The sequence below is a fragment of the Equus caballus genome, chromosome 1 (genome assembly GCF_041296265.1).
Source record: "Equus caballus isolate H_3958 breed thoroughbred chromosome 1, TB-T2T, whole genome shotgun sequence".
Taxonomy (NCBI): domain Eukaryota; kingdom Metazoa; phylum Chordata; class Mammalia; order Perissodactyla; family Equidae; genus Equus; species Equus caballus.
Window position 1 is genome coordinate 80,773,454 of NC_091684.1, and position 20,417 is coordinate 80,793,870.

At 68.2% G+C, this 20,417-nt stretch overlaps 5 non-coding genes across 5 annotated transcripts; all 5 read left to right on the plus strand.

Moving 5' to 3' along the window:
- The first annotated feature begins 2,163 nt into the window (after positions 1–2,163).
- Positions 2,164–2,282, plus strand: LOC138919227 (5S ribosomal RNA). Its single transcript, XR_011429233.1, has one exon. It is a non-coding gene; the product is annotated as a 5S ribosomal RNA (ribosomal RNA).
- A 3,911-nt stretch (positions 2,283–6,193) lies between these two features.
- Positions 6,194–6,312, plus strand: LOC138919229 (5S ribosomal RNA). Its single transcript, XR_011429235.1, has one exon. It is a non-coding gene; the product is annotated as a 5S ribosomal RNA (ribosomal RNA).
- Positions 6,313–10,223: 3,911 nt separating this feature from the next.
- On the plus strand, positions 10,224–10,342 carry LOC138919231 (5S ribosomal RNA). Its single transcript, XR_011429236.1, has one exon. It is a non-coding gene; the product is annotated as a 5S ribosomal RNA (ribosomal RNA).
- A 3,912-nt stretch (positions 10,343–14,254) lies between these two features.
- Positions 14,255–14,373, plus strand: LOC138919232 (5S ribosomal RNA). Its single transcript, XR_011429237.1, has one exon. It is a non-coding gene; the product is annotated as a 5S ribosomal RNA (ribosomal RNA).
- Positions 14,374–18,284: 3,911 nt separating this feature from the next.
- On the plus strand, positions 18,285–18,403 carry LOC138919233 (5S ribosomal RNA). The gene has a single exon (XR_011429238.1). It is a non-coding gene; the product is annotated as a 5S ribosomal RNA (ribosomal RNA).
- Positions 18,404–20,417: the final 2,014 nt, after the last annotated feature.

Consider the following 20,417-nt stretch of genomic DNA (forward strand, 5'->3'; position numbering starts at 1 on the left):
AGCGGCAGTTGCCTCATCTGGTTGGAAAGGGGGTCCTGTTAGTGCCTCGTCGGTGGCGTTGTTGCGAGCGCGGAAGCGGGAGCACGGAGCACACCGCTCAGCACGGAGCGCGGCACTGGTTGGTGCGCGCTCATCGTCTGCCGTCCTTCCCTGTGAGCATAGTGCTTTCCGCCGACATTCGCCCGGCACCTGCGGGCCGCGTGCCTGCTTGGGGCCGGACCCAGCAGCCGAGGACGCAGGTGCCAAAATCTCTGCCTTTGGGGGAGTTCGCCGCCTCGTGCCTGGGACGGGAGGACCGACGGCAGACCAACACGTCCCGACGAGAGGCGGCGTCCCCGACGACGGGACGCGGTGCCGTGGGAAATGGAGAGCCTGGCACAGCCGAGGTCCTGGTCAGACATGCGTTGATGGCGTCGCTCTCTTTCCCCCAGCCCGCCCCCCGCCCCCCACCCCGGCCCCCCGGCCCTTTCCTCTCCCTCGCGTCCCGAGGTCCCCTTTCCAACGGGATCCAAGAACGCCCACAGGGCCCAAACTCTTGAGATGGGCAGTGCAGACATCGTGCACTGGATCCCGGGTGGACGACGGGAGAGGGCTGCGGCCCAGAACCCTGAAGCCCAGAGGTCTCGGGACGGGGATACCGGTGACGTCGGGAGGCACCAACGGGTGTTCGGACGTGCGTTTCCCTCCCCGTAATCACACCGTGGCGCTCATCCGTCCATCCTCGGCGTGCTAGCCATCTTGGTAAAACTAAGGAGACTTAACGGGTGAGCTAACCTGTGGGAGACCCTGGGTAATGTCCCTACCTGCGCTCGAGCAGACTGTGGACGCTGTGGTCGTCGGGGAGGGGGTTCTGTACGTCTGGTAGATTGCGTTGGTTTCTCGGGCGAAGTTCTCCGTGTCCTGACTTTTCTGGCTGCTCGTTCTGTCAACTCAGGAAGTCCGGGGGCGCCCCGCAGAAAGAGGAAAAGAGCCAGAACGAAGAGGCGAAGAGAGAAGGAAAGAAACACACAAACACGCACGCGCACACAAAAACGCGCACACACAGAGCGAGAGCGAGAGCGAGAGCGAGAGCGAGAGCGAGCCCGAGCCCGGCTGCCTGTCCGTGGCTCCTGGGCGTCCGGGTCGCGGGACAGGGATCCCAGGAGCGCTGCACTCCTGAGACCCTGTCTGCACGTCCCAGGGCCCCAGGGGTGATCGCCAGCCCCAGGGCCCCCGCCTCCTTGCCCGGGCCCAGCTCAAGCACCACCGCCCTCCTGTGGGGAAGCTGCCTCTTGGGCAGGGCCTCTCTGTGTCAGCGTGAGCGTCTGTGTGTCTGTCCCGGGGGGTGTCTGTCTGGGTCCGTGTCTCGGATCCTCTCAATCTCTCTGTCTCTGCCTCTGTCTCTGTCTCTGTCTCTGTGTCTCTCAGGTCGGTCAGTCAGGAGCTGTCCAGGGTGGCCGCGGGGCCTGGGGTTGAGGGCGCGGTCCGGGTCCCGTGGGCGGGGCGCGGGGCGGGGCGGGGAAGGGTGGCCCGCCCTGGTCTCCCCGCGCCCCGCCGCCCGCCCCGGAGGGCTTTCCGGTGATGCCCTCTGGTCGCGCCGGTGGCTCCAGCTGGATTTGGGCAAGTTGGGGCCGGGCCGGAGCGGCGGCCGCCGGGGGTTGTTGGGCCCGGGTTCGTTGGGAGGCGCCTCGGGCCGGAGGGGCCTCGCCGGCCCGGGGCCCCGACGCGCTGACGCGCCGACGCGCCGACGCGCCCGACGCCCCGGGCCACCTGTCCCCGAGCAGAGCAGCCGGATGTCCTGCGACCCGTCGCCGGGATGCGGGCGGACAGGAGGCCTGGAGCGTCCGGGGCCGGCTTGGGAGAGCGCCTAGACTTGCGCCCCGCCCGCCCACAGTCCCCGGGGTGCCCGAGGCCTCCCGCGCCCTGGGCGGGCGGCAGGGCAGGGCAGGGCAGGGCAGGGCAGGGTTTGGCTGGCCGCGGCGGCGGCGGCGGCGGCGGCGGGAGGCAGTGGCAGGCAGGCGGCAGGCGGCGGAGCGCGGGGCGCAGGGGACGCGGGCGGCCGGTGCGCGTCACAGGGGCTCGGGCGCGCGCGTCACAGACGCCAGGCGACGGCGCGTCACAGGGGCCAGGCGACAGCGCGCGCGCGCGCGAGGCTTCTTAGGGGCGCCGGCGGCAGCCGCCAGCGTCTACGGCCATACCACCCTGAACGCGCCCGATCTCGTCTGATCTCGGAAGCTAAGCAGGGTCGGGCCTGGTTAGGACTTGGATGGGAGACCGCCTGGGAATACCGGGTGCTGTAGGCTTTTGCCTCCCGCCGCCTCCCTCTCCTTTTGCGCCCCCCCCCCCGCCCCCCGGCCCCAGCGCCGCTCCCTCCACGCTCCTCCCGCCCCTCCTCCCTCCTCACCGGTCGCCCCATCGCCCCGCCACGCCCCCACCGCTGTCCAGCCGCGCGAGTGCCCCGCGGCCGCGGCCACCGCCGCCGCCGCCGCCGCCGCCGCCCAGCCCTTCCACCTCGCGGCCCCACGGGAACCCAGGGCCAACCGGGGCCGGCCCCGCGTGGCCGTGCCCCCGACGCCGCCCTCGTCCGGCGGGCTCCCTCTGTCCTCGGCGGCCTCTTCCCACCCGCCAGGCTCCTGAGAGACCCTAGCGGTCCACTCGGCCGGCGCGGCACCCAAGCAGTTGGTCGAGTCGTGGTGTGCGATGGAACGGATCCCGCTCCGGGCTGCGGAGGCCCGGACAGCTTCAGCAAGCTGCCAGCAGCCCCTCCGTCTTCCAGAGCCCATCTAGGAAAGACCCCGGGTCAGGCCTCTCCAAACAGCACCTACAGAAGGACGGGGCCCACTGGGCTCGAGAGGAGCCTTCCGGGCCTGGCCATCCATCCCAAGCGGGACGGCTTCTGGATTTTCTGATGCCTGCGCCGTGTGTCAGCTTCTCCAAGTCGGTACCTGGCTGTCCTTGATACCGTCGTTCGCGAGAAACCCTCGTTTCCGCACCGGAGTTGGTACGGGTCCTTTTGTGTTGTCTTTCCTTAAAGACGTCCCCTTCCCCAAGTGTCTAAGTTTCAAGCGCCTCCCCCCGCTCCCCGGCTGGGATGCAACTCCGTCTCCGTCTTCGCTTTTGTCTTTTGGGGGGGGGGGTGGTCCTGCCTTCGTTTGAAAGGTCGGTGTCTGGCTCCTCGTGGATCCCTTGCATCCGTTTTGATTCTGAACAGACTGGATGGAAGGATTAGGAATCTTGCTGCGCTGGCCCAGGGTTTTGGTGTCCCCTCACTCAGGTGCCTCACTCTGTCCTGCCCCCCTCCTGGCCTCTGTCTGCCAGAGGGAGTGGACGAGTCCCCCGAGAGGACATTTCCGTCCTCAGCGGCCAGCCCTTCCTGGCTCCTTGGCTTGAGCTTTCATATCGTGCGGCTCGGGCAGCTTTGAAAGTCTGCTCTTCCCCTGCCTGTGTCCGCGCAGACTATCGCGGAAAGGGGATCCGGGAAAGCGGGAGGGGAGTTTGCTCCAGGGGAGGAGAGCGGGGATGACAGGGAGGAGGAGAGGGGAGACTTGCCTCAGATCGCACGGACTTTTACATTTTCAAGGGGGGAATTCATCAAGGTAAGCCGTCTCTTCCCCACCGCAGACAGAAAGCAATAGTTGCTCGCTGTGGAGAAGCTGGGACATGCGGGCAGAGCAGGAAGAGAGGACCTCAACCTCCATCCTCTCACCGTTCAGCAATCATCCTGGGAGCGAATATCCTCGTGTTTCCCTTTTCCCGTGGGCCCCACTTTCCCTGCCAGAGCAGACCCAGGGCACCTGTGGCCTGCTTCCTGCTTGCCCGGGATGGCGGGGTGGCGGGGCGGGGCGGGCCGCGCGTCGCTCCCTGCAGGGTAGCGCCCTGGGTGGTTCTGGTTCCGACGGCTCCCCCAATCTGACCTCCGATGAGCGTGTTCTGCTGGGAGAACTGGGGCTGTGTCTCCGTAAGTTTCCCGGAGTGCGGCCCCGGAGGCTTGGTCTCAAACGAAGGCTCGGCAGCAAGGGCCGCCGTTCCTGCGAGGGACTCGCCCTCCCTGAGCGGCAGTTGCCTCATCTGGTTGGAAAGGGGGTCCTGTTAGTGCCTCGTCGGTGGCGTTGTTGCGAGCGCGGAAGCGGGAGCACGGAGCACACCGCTCAGCACGGAGCGCGGCACTGGTTGGTGCGCGCTCATCGTCTGCCGTCCTTCCCTGTGAGCATAGTGCTTTCCGCCGACATTCGCCCGGCACCTGCGGGCCGCGTGCCTGCTTGGGGCCGGACCCAGCAGCCGAGGACGCAGGTGCCAAAATCTCTGCCTTTGGGGGAGTTCGCCGCCTCGTGCCTGGGACGGGAGGACCGACGGCAGACCAACACGTCCCGACGAGAGGCGGCGTCCCCGACGACGGGACGCGGTGCCGTGGGAAATGGAGAGCCTGGCACAGCCGAGGTCCTGGTCAGACATGCGTTGATGGCGTCGCTCTCTTTCCCCCAGCCCGCCCCCCGCCCCCCACCCCGGCCCCCCGGCCCTTTCCTCTCCCTCGCGTCCCGAGGTCCCCTTTCCAACGGGATCCAAGAACGCCCACAGGGCCCAAACTCTTGAGATGGGCAGTGCAGACATCGTGCACTGGATCCCGGGTGGACGACGGGAGAGGGCTGCGGCCCAGAACCCTGAAGCCCAGAGGTCTCGGGACGGGGATACCGGTGACGTCGGGAGGCACCAACGGGTGTTCCGACGTGCGTTTCCCTCCCCGTAATCACACCGTGGCGCTCATCCGTCCATCCTCGGCGTGCTAGCCATCTTGGTAAAACTAAGGAGACTTAACGGGTGAGCTAACCTGTGGGAGACCCTGGGTAATGTCCCTACCTGCGCTCGAGCAGACTGTGGACGCTGTGGTCGTCGGGGAGGGGGTTCTGTACGTCTGGTAGATTGCGTTGGTTTCTCGGGCGAAGTTCTCCGTGTCCTGACTTTTCTGGCTGCTCGTTCTGTCAACTCAGGAAGTCCGGGGGCGCCCCGCAGAAAGAGGAAAAGAGCCAGAACGAAGAGGCGAAGAGAGAAGGAAAGAAACACACAAACACGCACGCGCACACAAAAACGCGCACACACAGAGCGAGAGCGAGAGCGAGAGCGAGAGCGAGCCCGAGCCCGAGCCCGGCTGCCTGTCCGTGGCTCCTGGGCGTCCGGGTCGCGGGACAGGGATCCCAGGAGCGCTGCACTCCTGAGACCCTGTCTGCACGTCCCAGGGCCCCAGGGGTGATCGCCAGCCCCAGGGCCCCCGCCTCCTTGCCCGGGCCCAGCTCAAGCACCACCGCCCTCCTGTGGGGAAGCTGCCTCTTGGGCAGGGCCTCTCTGTGTCAGCGTGAGCGTCTGTGTGTCTGTCCCGGGGGGTGTCTGTCTGGGTCCGTGTCTCGGATCCTCTCAATCTCTCTGTCTCTGCCTCTGTCTCTGTCTCTGTCTCTGTGTCTCTCAGGTCGGTCAGTCAGGAGCTGTCCAGGGTGGCCGCGGGGCCTGGGGTTGAGGGCGCGGTCCGGGTCCCGTGGGCGGGGCGCGGGGCGGGGCGGGGAAGGGTGGCCCGCCCTGGTCTCCCCGCGCCCCGCCGCCCGCCCCGGAGGGCTTTCCGGTGATGCCCTCTGGTCGCGCCGGTGGCTCCAGCTGGATTTGGGCAAGTTGGGGCCGGGCAGGAGCGGCGGCCGCCGGGGGTTGTTGGGCCCGGGTTCGTTGGGAGGCGCCTCGGGCCGGAGGGGCCTCGCCGGCCCGGGGCCCCGACGCGCTGACGCGCCGACGCGCCGACGCGCCCGACGCCCCGGGCCACCTGTCCCCGAGCAGAGCAGCCGGATGTCCTGCGACCCGTCGCCGGGATGCGGGCGGACAGGAGGCCTGGAGCGTCCGGGGCCGGCTTGGGAGAGCGCCTAGACTTGCGCCCCGCCCGCCCACAGTCCCCGGGGTGCCCGAGGCCTCCCGCGCCCTGGGCGGGCGGCAGGGCAGGGCAGGGCAGGGCAGGGCAGGGTTTGGCTGGCCGCGGCGGCGGCGGCGGCGGCGGCGGGAGGCAGTGGCAGGCAGGCGGCAGGCGGCGGAGCGCGGGGCGCAGGGGACGCGGGCGGCCGGTGCGCGTCACAGGGGCTCGGGCGCGCGCGTCACAGACGCCAGGCGACGGCGCGTCACAGGGGCCAGGCGACAGCGCGCGCGCGCGCGAGGCTTCTTAGGGGCGCCGGCGGCAGCCGCCAGCGTCTACGGCCATACCACCCTGAACGCGCCCGATCTCGTCTGATCTCGGAAGCTAAGCAGGGTCGGGCCTGGTTAGGACTTGGATGGGAGACCGCCTGGGAATACCGGGTGCTGTAGGCTTTTGCCTCCCGCCGCCTCCCTCTCCTTTTGCGCCCCCCCCCCCGCCCCCCGGCCCCAGCGCCGCTCCCTCCACGCTCCTCCCGCCCCTCCTCCCTCCTCACCGGTCGCCCCATCGCCCCGCCACGCCCCCACCGCTGTCCAGCCGCGCGAGTGCCCCGCGGCCGCGGCCACCGCCGCCGCCGCCGCCGCCGCCGCCCAGCCCTTCCACCTCGCGGCCCCACGGGAACCCAGGGCCAACCGGGGCCGGCCCCGCGTGGCCGTGCCCCCGACGCCGCCCTCGTCCGGCGGGCTCCCTCTGTCCTCGGCGGCCTCTTCCCACCCGCCAGGCTCCTGAGAGACCCTAGCGGTCCACTCGGCCGGCGCGGCACCCAAGCAGTTGGTCGAGTCGTGGTGTGCGATGGAACGGATCCCGCTCCGGGCTGCGGAGGCCCGGACAGCTTCAGCAAGCTGCCAGCAGCCCCTCCGTCTTCCAGAGCCCATCTAGGAAAGACCCCGGGTCAGGCCTCTCCAAACAGCACCTACAGAAGGACGGGGCCCACTGGGCTCGAGAGGAGCCTTCCGGGCCTGGCCATCCATCCCAAGCGGGACGGCTTCTGGATTTTCTGATGCCTGCGCCGTGTGTCAGCTTCTCCAAGTCGGTACCTGGCTGTCCTTGATACCGTCGTTCGCGAGAAACCCTCGTTTCCGCACCGGAGTTGGTACGGGTCCTTTTGTGTTGTCTTTCCTTAAAGACGTCCCCTTCCCCAAGTGTCTAAGTTTCAAGCGCCTCCCCCCGCTCCCCGGCTGGGATGCAACTCCGTCTCCGTCTTCGCTTTTGTCTTTTGGGGGGGGGGGTGGTCCTGCCTTCGTTTGAAAGGTCGGTGTCTGGCTCCTCGTGGATCCCTTGCATCCGTTTTGATTCTGAACAGACTGGATGGAAGGATTAGGAATCTTGCTGCGCTGGCCCAGGGTTTTGGTGTCCCCTCACTCAGGTGCCTCACTCTGTCCTGCCCCCCTCCTGGCCTCTGTCTGCCAGAGGGAGTGGACGAGTCCCCCGAGAGGACATTTCCGTCCTCAGCGGCCAGCCCTTCCTGGCTCCTTGGCTTGAGCTTTCATATCGTGCGGCTCGGGCAGCTTTGAAAGTCTGCTCTTCCCCTGCCTGTGTCCGCGCAGACTATCGCGGAAAGGGGATCCGGGAAAGCGGGAGGGGAGTTTGCTCCAGGGGAGGAGAGCGGGGATGACAGGGAGGAGGAGAGGGGAGACTTGCCTCAGATCGCACGGACTTTTACATTTTCAAGGGGGGAATTCATCAAGGTAAGCCGTCTCTTCCCCACCGCAGACAGAAAGCAATAGTTGCTCGCTGTGGAGAAGCTGGGACATGCGGGCAGAGCAGGAAGAGAGGACCTCAACCTCCATCCTCTCACCGTTCAGCAATCATCCTGGGAGCGAATATCCTCGTGTTTCCCTTTTCCCGTGGGCCCCACTTTCCCTGCCAGAGCAGACCCAGGGCACCTGTGGCCTGCTTCCTGCTTGCCCGGGATGGCGGGGTGGCGGGGCGGGGCGGGCCGCGCGTCGCTCCCTGCAGGGTAGCGCCCTGGGTGGTTCTGGTTCCGACGGCTCCCCCAATCTGACCTCCGATGAGCGTGTTCTGCTGGGAGAACTGGGGCTGTGTCTCCGTAAGTTTCCCGGAGTGCGGGCCCGGAGGCTTGGTCTCAAACGAAGGCTCGGCAGCAAGGGCCGCCGTTCCTGCGAGGGACTCGCCCTCCCTGAGCGGCAGTTGCCTCATCTGGTTGGAAAGGGGGTCCTGTTAGTGCCTCGTCGGTGGCGTTGTTGCGAGCGCGGAAGCGGGAGCACGGAGCACACCGCTCAGCACGGAGCGCGGCACTGGTTGGTGCGCGCTCATCGTCTGCCGTCCTTCCCTGTGAGCATAGTGCTTTCCGCCGACATTCGCCCGGCACCTGCGGGCCGCGTGCCTGCTTGGGGCCGGACCCAGCAGCCGAGGACGCAGGTGCCAAAATCTCTGCCTTTGGGGGAGTTCGCCGCCTCGTGCCTGGGACGGGAGGACCGACGGCAGACCAACACGTCCCGACGAGAGGCGGCGTCCCCGACGACGGGACGCGGTGCCGTGGGAAATGGAGAGCCTGGCACAGCCGAGGTCCTGGTCAGACATGCGTTGATGGCGTCGCTCTCTTTCCCCCAGCCCGCCCCCCGCCCCCCACCCCGGCCCCCCGGCCCTTTCCTCTCCCTCGCGTCCCGAGGTCCCCTTTCCAACGGGATCCAAGAACGCCCACAGGGCCCAAACTCTTGAGATGGGCAGTGCAGACATCGTGCACTGGATCCCGGGTGGACGACGGGAGAGGGCTGCGGCCCAGAACCCTGAAGCCCAGAGGTCTCGGGACGGGGATACCGGTGACGTCGGGAGGCACCAACGGGTGTTCGGACGTGCGTTTCCCTCCCCGTAATCACACCGTGGCGCTCATCCGTCCATCCTCGGCGTGCTAGCCATCTTGGTAAAACTAAGGAGACTTAACGGGTGAGCTAACCTGTGGGAGACCCTGGGTAATGTCCCTACCTGCGCTCGAGCAGACTGTGGACGCTGTGGTCGTCGGGGAGGGGGTTCTGTACGTCTGGTAGATTGCGTTGGTTTCTCGGGCGAAGTTCTCCGTGTCCTGACTTTTCTGGCTGCTCGTTCTGTCAACTCAGGAAGTCCGGGGGCGCCCCGCAGAAAGAGGAAAAGAGCCAGAACGAAGAGGCGAAGAGAGAAGGAAAGAAACACACAAACACGCACGCGCACACAAAAACGCGCACACACAGAGCGAGAGCGAGAGCGAGAGCGAGAGCGAGCCCGAGCCCGAGCCCGGCTGCCTGTCCGTGGCTCCTGGGCGTCCGGGTCGCGGGACAGGGATCCCAGGAGCGCTGCACTCCTGAGACCCTGTCTGCACGTCCCAGGGCCCCAGGGGTGATCGCCAGCCCCAGGGCCCCCGCCTCCTTGCCCGGGCCCAGCTCAAGCACCACCGCCCTCCTGTGGGGAAGCTGCCTCTTGGGCAGGGCCTCTCTGTGTCAGCGTGAGCGTCTGTGTGTCTGTCCCGGGGGGTGTCTGTCTGGGTCCGTGTCTCGGATCCTCTCAATCTCTCTGTCTCTGCCTCTGTCTCTGTCTCTGTCTCTGTGTCTCTCAGGTCGGTCAGTCAGGAGCTGTCCAGGGTGGCCGCGGGGCCTGGGGTTGAGGGCGCGGTCCGGGTCCCGTGGGCGGGGCGCGGGGCGGGGCGGGGAAGGGTGGCCCGCCCTGGTCTCCCCGCGCCCCGCCGCCCGCCCCGGAGGGCTTTCCGGTGATGCCCTCTGGTCGCGCCGGTGGCTCCAGCTGGATTTGGGCAAGTTGGGGCCGGGCCGGAGCGGCGGCCGCCGGGGGTTGTTGGGCCCGGGTTCGTTGGGAGGCGCCTCGGGCCGGAGGGGCCTCGCCGGCCCGGGGCCCCGACGCGCTGACGCGCCGACGCGCCGACGCGCCCGACGCCCCGGGCCACCTGTCCCCGAGCAGAGCAGCCGGATGTCCTGCGACCCGTCGCCGGGATGCGGGCGGACAGGAGGCCTGGAGCGTCCGGGGCCGGCTTGGGAGAGCGCCTAGACTTGCGCCCCGCCCGCCCACAGTCCCCGGGGTGCCCGAGGCCTCCCGCGCCCTGGGCGGGCGGCAGGGCAGGGCAGGGCAGGGCAGGGCAGGGTTTGGCTGGCCGCGGCGGCGGCGGCGGCGGCGGCGGGAGGCAGTGGCAGGCAGGCGGCAGGCGGCGGAGCGCGGGGCGCAGGGGACGCGGGCGGCCGGTGCGCGTCACAGGGGCTCGGGCGCGCGCGTCACAGACGCCAGGCGACGGCGCGTCACAGGGGCCAGGCGACAGCGCGCGCGCGCGCGAGGCTTCTTAGGGGCGCCGGCGGCAGCCGCCAGCGTCTACGGCCATACCACCCTGAACGCGCCCGATCTCGTCTGATCTCGGAAGCTAAGCAGGGTCGGGCCTGGTTAGGACTTGGATGGGAGACCGCCTGGGAATACCGGGTGCTGTAGGCTTTTGCCTCCCGCCGCCTCCCTCTCCTTTTGCGCCCCCCCCCCCCGCCCCCCGGCCCCAGCGCCGCTCCCTCCACGCTCCTCCCGCCCCTCCTCCCTCCTCACCGGTCGCCCCATCGCCCCGCCACGCCCCCACCGCTGTCCAGCCGCGCGAGTGCCCCGCGGCCGCGGCCACCGCCGCCGCCGCCGCCGCCGCCGCCCAGCCCTTCCACCTCGCGGCCCCACGGGAACCCAGGGCCAACCGGGGCCGGCCCCGCGTGGCCGTGCCCCCGACGCCGCCCTCGTCCGGCGGGCTCCCTCTGTCCTCGGCGGCCTCTTCCCACCCGCCAGGCTCCTGAGAGACCCTAGCGGTCCACTCGGCCGGCGCGGCACCCAAGCAGTTGGTCGAGTCGTGGTGTGCGATGGAACGGATCCCGCTCCGGGCTGCGGAGGCCCGGACAGCTTCAGCAAGCTGCCAGCAGCCCCTCCGTCTTCCAGAGCCCATCTAGGAAAGACCCCGGGTCAGGCCTCTCCAAACAGCACCTACAGAAGGACGGGGCCCACTGGGCTCGAGAGGAGCCTTCCGGGCCTGGCCATCCATCCCAAGCGGGACGGCTTCTGGATTTTCTGATGCCTGCGCCGTGTGTCAGCTTCTCCAAGTCGGTACCTGGCTGTCCTTGATACCGTCGTTCGCGAGAAACCCTCGTTTCCGCACCGGAGTTGGTACGGGTCCTTTTGTGTTGTCTTTCCTTAAAGACGTCCCCTTCCCCAAGTGTCTAAGTTTCAAGCGCCTCCCCCCGCTCCCCGGCTGGGATGCAACTCCGTCTCCGTCTTCGCTTTTGTCTTTTGGGGGGGGGGGTGGTCCTGCCTTCGTTTGAAAGGTCGGTGTCTGGCTCCTCGTGGATCCCTTGCATCCGTTTTGATTCTGAACAGACTGGATGGAAGGATTAGGAATCTTGCTGCGCTGGCCCAGGGTTTTGGTGTCCCCTCACTCAGGTGCCTCACTCTGTCCTGCCCCCCTCCTGGCCTCTGTCTGCCAGAGGGAGTGGACGAGTCCCCCGAGAGGACATTTCCGTCCTCAGCGGCCAGCCCTTCCTGGCTCCTTGGCTTGAGCTTTCATATCGTGCGGCTCGGGCAGCTTTGAAAGTCTGCTCTTCCCCTGCCTGTGTCCGCGCAGACTATCGCGGAAAGGGGATCCGGGAAAGCGGGAGGGGAGTTTGCTCCAGGGGAGGAGAGCGGGGATGACAGGGAGGAGGAGAGGGGAGACTTGCCTCAGATCGCACGGACTTTTACATTTTCAAGGGGGGAATTCATCAAGGTAAGCCGTCTCTTCCCCACCGCAGACAGAAAGCAATAGTTGCTCGCTGTGGAGAAGCTGGGACATGCGGGCAGAGCAGGAAGAGAGGACCTCAACCTCCATCCTCTCACCGTTCAGCAATCATCCTGGGAGCGAATATCCTCGTGTTTCCCTTTTCCCGTGGGCCCCACTTTCCCTGCCAGAGCAGACCCAGGGCACCTGTGGCCTGCTTCCTGCTTGCCCGGGATGGCGGGGTGGCGGGGCGGGGCGGGCCGCGCGTCGCTCCCTGCAGGGTAGCGCCCTGGGTGGTTCTGGTTCCGACGGCTCCCCCAATCTGACCTCCGATGAGCGTGTTCTGCTGGGAGAACTGGGGCTGTGTCTCCGTAAGTTTCCCGGAGTGCGGCCCCGGAGGCTTGGTCTCAAACGAAGGCTCGGCAGCAAGGGCCGCCGTTCCTGCGAGGGACTCGCCCTCCCTGAGCGGCAGTTGCCTCATCTGGTTGGAAAGGGGGTCCTGTTAGTGCCTCGTCGGTGGCGTTGTTGCGAGCGCGGAAGCGGGAGCACGGAGCACACCGCTCAGCACGGAGCGCGGCACTGGTTGGTGCGCGCTCATCGTCTGCCGTCCTTCCCTGTGAGCATAGTGCTTTCCGCCGACATTCGCCCGGCACCTGCGGGCCGCGTGCCTGCTTGGGGCCGGACCCAGCAGCCGAGGACGCAGGTGCCAAAATCTCTGCCTTTGGGGGAGTTCGCCGCCTCGTGCCTGGGACGGGAGGACCGACGGCAGACCAACACGTCCCGACGAGAGGCGGCGTCCCCGACGACGGGACGCGGTGCCGTGGGAAATGGAGAGCCTGGCACAGCCGAGGTCCTGGTCAGACATGCGTTGATGGCGTCGCTCTCTTTCCCCCAGCCCGCCCCCCGCCCCCCACCCCGGCCCCCCGGCCCTTTCCTCTCCCTCGCGTCCCGAGGTCCCCTTTCCAACGGGATCCAAGAACGCCCACAGGGCCCAAACTCTTGAGATGGGCAGTGCAGACATCGTGCACTGGATCCCGGGTGGACGACGGGAGAGGGCTGCGGCCCAGAACCCTGAAGCCCAGAGGTCTCGGGACGGGGATACCGGTGACGTCGGGAGGCACCAACGGGTGTTCCGACGTGCGTTTCCCTCCCCGTAATCACACCGTGGCGCTCATCCGTCCATCCTCGGCGTGCTAGCCATCTTGGTAAAACTAAGGAGACTTAACGGGTGAGCTAACCTGTGGGAGACCCTGGGTAATGTCCCTACCTGCGCTCGAGCAGACTGTGGACGCTGTGGTCGTCGGGGAGGGGGTTCTGTACGTCTGGTAGATTGCGTTGGTTTCTCGGGCGAAGTTCTCCGTGTCCTGACTTTTCTGGCTGCTCGTTCTGTCAACTCAGGAAGTCCGGGGGCGCCCCGCAGAAAGAGGAAAAGAGCCAGAACGAAGAGGCGAAGAGAGAAGGAAAGAAACACACAAACACGCACGCGCACACAAAAACGCGCACACACAGAGCGAGAGCGAGAGCGAGAGCGAGAGCGAGCCCGAGCCCGAGCCCGGCTGCCTGTCCGTGGCTCCTGGGCGTCCGGGTCGCGGGACAGGGATCCCAGGAGCGCTGCACTCCTGAGACCCTGTCTGCACGTCCCAGGGCCCCAGGGGTGATCGCCAGCCCCAGGGCCCCCGCCTCCTTGCCCGGGCCCAGCTCAAGCACCACCGCCCTCCTGTGGGGAAGCTGCCTCTTGGGCAGGGCCTCTCTGTGTCAGCGTGAGCGTCTGTGTGTCTGTCCCGGGGGGTGTCTGTCTGGGTCCGTGTCTCGGATCCTCTCAATCTCTCTGTCTCTGCCTCTGTCTCTGTCTCTGTCTCTGTGTCTCTCAGGTCGGTCAGTCAGGAGCTGTCCAGGGTGGCCGCGGGGCCTGGGGTTGAGGGCGCGGTCCGGGTCCCGTGGGCGGGGCGCGGGGCGGGGCGGGGAAGGGTGGCCCGCCCTGGTCTCCCCGCGCCCCGCCGCCCGCCCCGGAGGGCTTTCCGGTGATGCCCTCTGGTCGCGCCGGTGGCTCCAGCTGGATTTGGGCAAGTTGGGGCCGGGCCGGAGCGGCGGCCGCCGGGGGTTGTTGGGCCCGGGTTCGTTGGGAGGCGCCTCGGGCCGGAGGGGCCTCGCCGGCCCGGGGCCCCGACGCGCTGACGCGCCGACGCGCCGACGCGCCCGACGCCCCGGGCCACCTGTCCCCGAGCAGAGCAGCCGGATGTCCTGCGACCCGTCGCCGGGATGCGGGCGGACAGGAGGCCTGGAGCGTCCGGGGCCGGCTTGGGAGAGCGCCTAGACTTGCGCCCCGCCCGCCCACAGTCCCCGGGGTGCCCGAGGCCTCCCGCGCCCTGGGCGGGCGGCAGGGCAGGGCAGGGCAGGGCAGGGCAGGGTTTGGCTGGCCGCGGCGGCGGCGGCGGCGGCGGCGGGAGGCAGTGGCAGGCAGGCGGCAGGCGGCGGAGCGCGGGGCGCAGGGGACGCGGGCGGCCGGTGCGCGTCACAGGGGCTCGGGCGCGCGCGTCACAGACGCCAGGCGACGGCGCGTCACAGGGGCCAGGCGACAGCGCGCGCGCGCGCGAGGCTTCTTAGGGGCGCCGGCGGCAGCCGCCAGCGTCTACGGCCATACCACCCTGAACGCGCCCGATCTCGTCTGATCTCGGAAGCTAAGCAGGGTCGGGCCTGGTTAGGACTTGGATGGGAGACCGCCTGGGAATACCGGGTGCTGTAGGCTTTTGCCTCCCGCCGCCTCCCTCTCCTTTTGCGCCCCCCCCCCCGCCCCCCGGCCCCAGCGCCGCTCCCTCCACGCTCCTCCCGCCCCTCCTCCCTCCTCACCGGTCGCCCCATCGCCCCGCCACGCCCCCACCGCTGTCCAGCCGCGCGAGTGCCCCGCGGCCGCGGCCACCGCCGCCGCCGCCGCCGCCGCCGCCCAGCCCTTCCACCTCGCGGCCCCACGGGAACCCAGGGCCAACCGGGGCCGGCCCCGCGTGGCCGTGCCCCCGACGCCGCCCTCGTCCGGCGGGCTCCCTCTGTCCTCGGCGGCCTCTTCCCACCCGCCAGGCTCCTGAGAGACCCTAGCGGTCCACTCGGCCGGCGCGGCACCCAAGCAGTTGGTCGAGTCGTGGTGTGCGATGGAACGGATCCCGCTCCGGGCTGCGGAGGCCCGGACAGCTTCAGCAAGCTGCCAGCAGCCCCTCCGTCTTCCAGAGCCCATCTAGGAAAGACCCCGGGTCAGGCCTCTCCAAACAGCACCTACAGAAGGACGGGGCCCACTGGGCTCGAGAGGAGCCTTCCGGGCCTGGCCATCCATCCCAAGCGGGACGGCTTCTGGATTTTCTGATGCCTGCGCCGTGTGTCAGCTTCTCCAAGTCGGTACCTGGCTGTCCTTGATACCGTCGTTCGCGAGAAACCCTCGTTTCCGCACCGGAGTTGGTACGGGTCCTTTTGTGTTGTCTTTCCTTAAAGACGTCCCCTTCCCCAAGTGTCTAAGTTTCAAGCGCCTCCCCCCGCTCCCCGGCTGGGATGCAACTCCGTCTCCGTCTTCGCTTTTGTCTTTTGGGGGGGGGGGTGGTCCTGCCTTCGTTTGAAAGGTCGGTGTCTGGCTCCTCGTGGATCCCTTGCATCCGTTTTGATTCTGAACAGACTGGATGGAAGGATTAGGAATCTTGCTGCGCTGGCCCAGGGTTTTGGTGTCCCCTCACTCAGGTGCCTCACTCTGTCCTGCCCCCCTCCTGGCCTCTGTCTGCCAGAGGGAGTGGACGAGTCCCCCGAGAGGACATTTCCGTCCTCAGCGGCCAGCCCTTCCTGGCTCCTTGGCTTGAGCTTTCATATCGTGCGGCTCGGGCAGCTTTGAAAGTCTGCTCTTCCCCTGCCTGTGTCCGCGCAGACTATCGCGGAAAGGGGATCCGGGAAAGCGGGAGGGGAGTTTGCTCCAGGGGAGGAGAGCGGGGATGACAGGGAGGAGGAGAGGGGAGACTTGCCTCAGATCGCACGGACTTTTACATTTTCAAGGGGGGAATTCATCAAGGTAAGCCGTCTCTTCCCCACCGCAGACAGAAAGCAATAGTTGCTCGCTGTGGAGAAGCTGGGACATGCGGGCAGAGCAGGAAGAGAGGACCTCAACCTCCATCCTCTCACCGTTCAGCAATCATCCTGGGAGCGAATATCCTCGTGTTTCCCTTTTCCCGTGGGCCCCACTTTCCCTGCCAGAGCAGACCCAGGGCACCTGTGGCCTGCTTCCTGCTTGCCCGGGATGGCGGGGTGGCGGGGCGGGGCGGGCCGCGCGTCGCTCCCTGCAGGGTAGCGCCCTGGGTGGTTCTGGTTCCGACGGCTCCCCCAATCTGACCTCCGATGAGCGTGTTCTGCTGGGAGAACTGGGGCTGTGTCTCCGTAAGTTTCCCGGAGTGCGGCCCCGGAGGCTTGGTCTCAAACGAAGGCTCGGCAGCAAGGGCCGCCGTTCCTGCGAGGGACTCGCCCTCCCTGAGCGGCAGTTGCCTCATCTGGTTGGAAAGGGGGTCCTGTTAGTGCCTCGTCGGTGGCGTTGTTGCGAGCGCGGAAGCGGGAGCACGGAGCACACCGCTCAGCACGGAGCGCGGCACTGGTTGGTGCGCGCTCATCGTCTGCCGTCCTTCCCTGTGAGCATAGTGCTTTCCGCCGACATTCGCCCGGCACCTGCGGGCCGCGTGCCTGCTTGGGGCCGGACCCAGCAGCCGAGGACGCAGGTGCCAAAATCTCTGCCTTTGGGGGAGTTCGCCGCCTCGTGCCTGGGACGGGAGGACCGACGGCAGACCAACACGTCCCGACGAGAGGCGGCGTCCCCGACGACGGGACGCGGTGCCGTGGGAAATGGAGAGCCTGGCACAGCCGAGGTCCTGGTCAGACATGCGTTGATGGCGTCGCTCTCTTTCCCCCAGCCCGCCCCCCGCCCCCCACCCCGGCCCCCCGGCCCTTTCCTCTCCCTCGCGTCCCGAGGTCCCCTTTCCAACGGGATCCAAGAACGCCCACAGGGCCCAAACTCTTGAGATGGGCAGTGCAGACATCGTGCACTGGATCCCGGGTGGACGACGGGAGAGGGCTGCGGCCCAGAACCCTGAAGCCCAGAGGTCTCGGGACGGGGATACCGGTGACGTCGGGAGGCACCAACGGGTGTTCCGACGTGCGTTTCCCTCCCCGTAATCACACCGTGGCGCTCATCCGTCCATCCTCGGCGTGCTAGCCATCTTGGTAAAACTAAGGAGACTTAACGGGTGAGCTAACCTGTGGGAGACCCTGGGTAATGTCCCTACCTGCGCTCGAGCAGACTGTGGACGCTGTGGTCGTCGGGGAGGGGGTTCTGTACGTCTGGTAGATTGCGTTGGTTTCTCGGGCGAAGTTCTCCGTGTCCTGACTTTTCTGGCTGCTCGTTCTGTCAACTCAGGAAGTCCGGGGGCGCCCCGCAGAAAGAGGAAAAGAGCCAGAACGAAGAGGCGAAGAGAGAAGGAAAGAAACACACAAACACGCACGCGCACACAAAAACGCGCACACACAGAGCGAGAGCGAGAGCGAGAGCGAGAGCGAGCCCGAGCCCGAGCCCGGCTGCCTGTCCGTGGCTCCTGGGCGTCCGGGTCGCGGGACAGGGATCCCAGGAGCGCTGCACTCCTGAGACCCTGTCTGCACGTCCCAGGGCCCCAGGGGTGATCGCCAGCCCCAGGGCCCCCGCCTCCTTGCCCGGGCCCAGCTCAAGCACCACCGCCCTCCTGTGGGGAAGCTGCCTCTTGGGCAGGGCCTCTCTGTGTCAGCGTGAGCGTCTGTGTGTCTGTCCCGGGGGGTGTCTGTCTGGGTCCGTGTCTCGGATCCTCTCAATCTCTCTGTCTCTGCCTCTGTCTCTGTCTCTGTCTCTGTGTCTCTCAGGTCGGTCAGTCAGGAGCTGTCCAGGGTGGCCGCGGGGCCTGGGGTTGAGGGCGCGGTCCGGGTCCCGTGGGCGGGGCGCGGGGCGGGGCGGGGAAGGGTGGCCCGCCCTGGTCTCCCCGCGCCCCGCCGCCCGCCCCGGAGGGCTTTCCGGTGATGCCCTCTGGTCGCGCCGGTGGCTCCAGCTGGATTTGGGCAAGTTGGGGCCGGGCCGGAGCGGCGGCCGCCGGGGGTTGTTGGGCCCGGGTTCGTTGGGAGGCGCCTCGGGCCGGAGGGGCCTCGCCGGCCCGGGGCCCCGACGCGCTGACGCGCCGACGCGCCGACGCGCCCGACGCCCCGGGCCACCTGTCCCCGAGCAGAGCAGCCGGATGTCCTGCGACCCGTCGCCGGGATGCGGGCGGACAGGAGGCCTGGAGCGTCCGGGGCCGGCTTGGGAGAGCGCCTAGACTTGCGCCCCGCCCGCCCACAGTCCCCGGGGTGCCCGAGGCCTCCCGCGCCCTGGGCGGGCGGCAGGGCAGGGCAGGGCAGGGCAGGGCAGGGTTTGGCTGGCCGCGGCGGCGGCGGCGGCGGCGGCGGGAGGCAGTGGCAGGCAGGCGGCAGGCGGCGGAGCGCGGGGCGCAGGGGACGCGGGCGGCCGGTGCGCGTCACAGGGGCTCGGGCGCGCGCGTCACAGACGCCAGGCGACGGCGCGTCACAGGGGCCAGGCGACAGCGCGCGCGCGCGCGAGGCTTCTTAGGGGCGCCGGCGGCAGCCGCCAGCGTCTACGGCCATACCACCCTGAACGCGCCCGATCTCGTCTGATCTCGGAAGCTAAGCAGGGTCGGGCCTGGTTAGGACTTGGATGGGAGACCGCCTGGGAATACCGGGTGCTGTAGGCTTTTGCCTCCCGCCGCCTCCCTCTCCTTTTGCGCCCCCCCCCCCGCCCCCCGGCCCCAGCGCCGCTCCCTCCACGCTCCTCCCGCCCCTCCTCCCTCCTCACCGGTCGCCCCATCGCCCCGCCACGCCCCCACCGCTGTCCAGCCGCGCGAGTGCCCCGCGGCCGCGGCCACCGCCGCCGCCGCCGCCGCCGCCCAGCCCTTCCACCTCGCGGCCCCACGGGAACCCAGGGCCAACCGGGGCCGGCCCCGCGTGGCCGTGCCCCCGACGCCGCCCTCGTCCGGCGGGCTCCCTCTGTCCTCGGCGGCCTCTTCCCACCCGCCAGGCTCCTGAGAGACCCTAGCGGTCCACTCGGCCGGCGCGGCACCCAAGCAGTTGGTCGAGTCGTGGTGTGCGATGGAACGGATCCCGCTCCGGGCTGCGGAGGCCCGGACAGCTTCAGCAAGCTGCCAGCAGCCCCTCCGTCTTCCAGAGCCCATCTAGGAAAGACCCCGGGTCAGGCCTCTCCAAACAGCACCTACAGAAGGACGGGGCCCACTGGGCTCGAGAGGAGCCTTCCGGGCCTGGCCATCCATCCCAAGCGGGACGGCTTCTGGATTTTCTGATGCCTGCGCCGTGTGTCAGCTTCTCCAAGTCGGTACCTGGCTGTCCTTGATACCGTCGTTCGCGAGAAACCCTCGTTTCCGCACCGGAGTTGGTACGGGTCCTTTTGTGTTGTCTTTCCTTAAAGACGTCCCCTTCCCCAAGTGTCTAAGTTTCAAGCGCCTCCCCCCGCTCCCCGGCTGGGATGCAACTCCGTCTCCGTCTTCGCTTTTGTCTTTTGGGGGGGGGGGGGTCCTGCCTTCGTTTGAAAGGTCGGTGTCTGGCTCCTCGTGGATCCCTTGCATCCGTTTTGATTCTGAACAGACTGGATGGAAGGATTAGGAATCTTGCTGCGCTGGCCCAGGGTTTTGGTGTCCCCTCACTCAGGTGCCTCACTCTGTCCTGCCCCCCTCCTGGCCTCTGTCTGCCAGAGGGAGTGGACGAGTCCCCCGAGAGGACATTTCCGTCCTCAGCGGCCAGCCCTTCCTGGCTCCTTGGCTTGAGCTTTCATATCGTGCGGCTCGGGCAGCTTTGAAAGTCTGCTCTTCCCCTGCCTGTGTCCGCGCAGACTATCGCGGAAAGGGGATCCGGGAAAGCGGGAGGGGAGTTTGCTCCAGGGGAGGAGAGCGGGGATGACAGGGAGGAGGAGAGGGGAGACTTGCCTCAGATCGCACGGACTTTTACATTTTCAAGGGGGGAATTCATCAAGGTAAGCCGTCTCTTCCCCACCGCAGACAGAAAGCAATAGTTGCTCGCTGTGGAGAAGCTGGGACATGCGGGCAGAGCAGGAAGAGAGGACCTCAACCTCCATCCTCTCACCGTTCAGCAATCATCCTGGGAGCGAATATCCTCGTGTTTCCCTTTTCCCGTGGGCCCCACTTTCCCTGCCAGAGCAGACCCAGGGCACCTGTGGCCTGCTTCCTGCTTGCCCGGGATGGCGGGGTGGCGGGGCGGGGCGGGCCGCGCGTCGCTCCCTGCAGGGTAGCGCCCTGGGTGGTTCTGGTTCCGACGGCTCCCCCAATCTGACCTCCGATGAGCGTGTTCTGCTGGGAGAACTGGGGCTGTGTCTCCGTAAGTTTCCCGGAGTGCGGGCCCGGAGGCTTGGTCTCAAACGAAGGCTCGGCAGCAAGGGCCGCCGTTCCTGCGAGGGACTCGCCCTCCCTGAGCGGCAGTTGCCTCATCTGGTTGGAAAGGGGGTCCTGTTAGTGCCTCGTCGGTGGCGTTGTTGCGAGCGCGGAAGCGGGAGCACGGAGCACACCGCTCAGCACGGAGCGCGGCACTGGTTGGTGCGCGCTCATCGTCTGCCGTCCTTCCCTGTGAGCATAGTGCTTTCCGCCGACATTCGCCCGGCACCTGCGGGCCGCGTGCCTGCTTGGGGCCGGACCCAGCAGCCGAGGACGCAGGTGCCAAAATCTCTGCCTTTGGGGGAGTTCG